This window comes from Asparagus officinalis, chromosome 5 (assembly GCF_001876935.1).
Source record: "Asparagus officinalis chromosome 5, Aspof.V1, whole genome shotgun sequence".
Classification (NCBI taxonomy): domain Eukaryota; kingdom Viridiplantae; phylum Streptophyta; class Magnoliopsida; order Asparagales; family Asparagaceae; genus Asparagus; species Asparagus officinalis.
In genome coordinates, this window is record NC_033798.1 from 124,076,207 (window position 1) to 124,079,053 (window position 2,847).

The 2,847-nt window shown below is 39.7% G+C and overlaps 1 non-coding gene across 1 annotated transcript; it reads left to right on the forward strand.

Annotated features, from left to right (window-relative positions):
* On the forward strand, positions 2,493-2,563 carry TRNAG-GCC. The gene has a single exon. It is a non-coding gene; the product is annotated as a tRNA-Gly (tRNA).

Below are 2,847 nucleotides of genomic sequence, written 5' to 3' on the forward strand. Positions count from 1 at the left end.
CATTTGGGCATCTCCATAGATCGCGCGCAACTTTCCTTTAACAAAGCCGACTTTTCCCAGTCCTGCATATCGAGAAACATCAAGAATAGTGTATGCTTTGTGTACTGCTAAAAGATGATGCTGCAATGCCGATCCTGCTTTCGCGATATCATCTTCCTCATTGTCACCAACCTCTACTGTTGCAGGATTGTTCAGGCTATCATGTACCAGTGCATCGTCAATGCTCAACTTATAAGATTTATGGCACTATTTATGACACATCGGACCACGCCGGCTTCGTGCGCCGCTTATCCCATCTCATTAATGCCGAAGTGACAGCGCCCATCCTGTGACCGCTCTACGACCGACACCTGTAAAGTCAACGCTGATTCAGCCGTCAGCTCAGGCTCGGCCAAAAAGGCTAGACTACTCTTGCATGGTTATAAAAAGAAAAAATATTCTAAATACAAGGGTAAGTAATTTCTCAGAATTTCTTCGCTAGAGAATTCGCACAGTTCATCACTTTCATACTCAAATATATCACTGACTTGATCGTCAGAGGAACAACAGGGGAACTAGTCCCCGTCCTCGTACAAATTGTTACATGTGTAGGGAGGAAGCAGCCCAACCCTAAAACCGGATATTCGAAAAAGTTAGTGGTTCCCACTCAATCTCACCTTTAGTACATCATCTGTGTGATTATTAACATCAACAGTTATAATGGAGATCTGCTCTTTGACGATGTTCATTGGATATTCCTTGGACATTCCAGCCCTCCTTGTTGAAAGCAGTTTTGTCTTATCATGCATGTTAAATTATCATCAGCGTTATTTACATATGTATAGTCACTGGGCCAGAATCCCCGCTCTGTCATTCCTCCTAGCGTAACAGAATAATTATCCAAATATGTTTCCTAGTTTGTTAGTAAATGGAATTAGCAGGAAGTGGAAACCTAGGATCCGGATTCTCTACTCGTGAATAGGGTTTCCTAATGTTTCCTAATAGATTCATCCCCTCCATCACCCTCCATTCCTTCCAATGGGCCCCACATATGTAAAATGAAAGGTCAAGATCGAGTATTAGCAAATATTAGAATACTATTCATGAGTAGAGGATCCCAAATCGGAAACCTGTGGCCTCCATCTTCTACATAACTGTCAACGTACGTGATGGGCACTCTATACTAGTCCAAATGTCTTCTCAGAGCTTTCGTGCGTCATGAAATGTGACTTCTCGAGCTCCTTGTACCCCTCTAGCCTCTCTTCATGTAGTTCTTTTCCTCATTTTTTCCAGAAAATTCTTTTTGGTCGTCTTTGCACTTTATCTTCCTTCTTTATGTCAGATTTCCTCAGCAGTACCAAGGGGATCATAGCCGTGGAGAGCCTGCAGGTTGAGTGCCTATGAACACTGGTTCTTGGATCACATCTATACATTTCATATTGACATTAAAACATTAATCATTTTTTATTGTCTACTTGAGAACATACAGTATGTAAGGTGGAATAGTAATGACCTAATTCTTGCTTCTACCACTTCATTTGTTCATTAGGAAAATTATTATTTAGTACATGGAAGAGTTGTCCTGAAGCTTGTACCTTATAGTATTACTCGAACCAAGTTAATAGAATGTTCATATGCTTTCCCTCTGATTTTCTTTTTGATTCATTCAAAAAATCGTTGTGTTCTTCAGATTCTTGTGTTTTATTAGCTCGCATCAAAGAAGACTGTGTAAACTATATCTATCTTGCTGATGGATGCCTATGAATATATTTGGCAACTAGAGATCGCAAATATCACAAAGCTTCTTTCAAACCTGGGGGTTCATCGAGGTAACACATTTTGATCACAGTCTAGATTCAACATGAAGATGCATTGATGAGCATTGTGGAGCCCCGCCGAACCTGCAACACTTGTAGATCCAAATAATAAAGGGTCAGAATTTAGAAACGTGGTTGATAGTTTACACAGTATCAAAATGATTAGAGACATCTCTTAAGCCGTGGTCCATCCTAGTTGTTTTGTTCCTGTATCAAAATGATTGCTTGTTCCAAGTATGCAGTAAATTGAATTAGAACAACATTGGAAACATAAGACAGTTGATCTTTTTTTTTATTTTTATTTTTGAGGAAAAGGAGCAAGAAACTGGGTGTTAGTAATTAAGGCTCTGAAGCTCCCAGCTGAGCCAATAAATTAGGGTCAATTGATTAAGCCAGTTAAAGTAATTAACATAGAGCCTTTGCGAGCAATGCGTTTATCCTCACCTTAAATCCTTCATTCTTTCTGCACCTTTGACGCTATTAGTCAATTTTTTTTTAAAAATTGTTCTCACTTCTGTTTGTTGATGTTGTTATATTAAAATATCAAGGAAATATTTTTATCACGTAATAGCTCAGTGTCAAGCCATGCTTAATGATGCTAGGGATGTCGATGATATACCCTGCTTTCTTTTTACAAGTTATCATTGGCAACTTTAATGCATCATGTTAAAAGGTTCAGGTCTTGTTGTCGTTGTGGCACCAGTGGTCTAGTGGTAGAATAGTACCCTGCCACGGTACAGACCCGGGTTCGATTCCCGGCTGGTGCAAATCTTCTTATTTTTTGCAATTTTTCTTTTTTTATCAATATTATAACTAATATAAAAATATTACACATGTGATGATGACAAGCGGATAACAAGTTGCGCCGCTAATCTTTTCTGAATTACAAAACCTAACCTACGAAACACATACTCAGCGGGCCCTGCTGTCGCCACATTCTTATTCGCGAATTTCTGAACCCTCCTGAGGAACTCCACCGCATCAGCTGCAAGGAAACCAAACGTGTCGAAAGCGAACGGGATGAAGCTGTGGTGGTTGTCCTTGCAAGCTT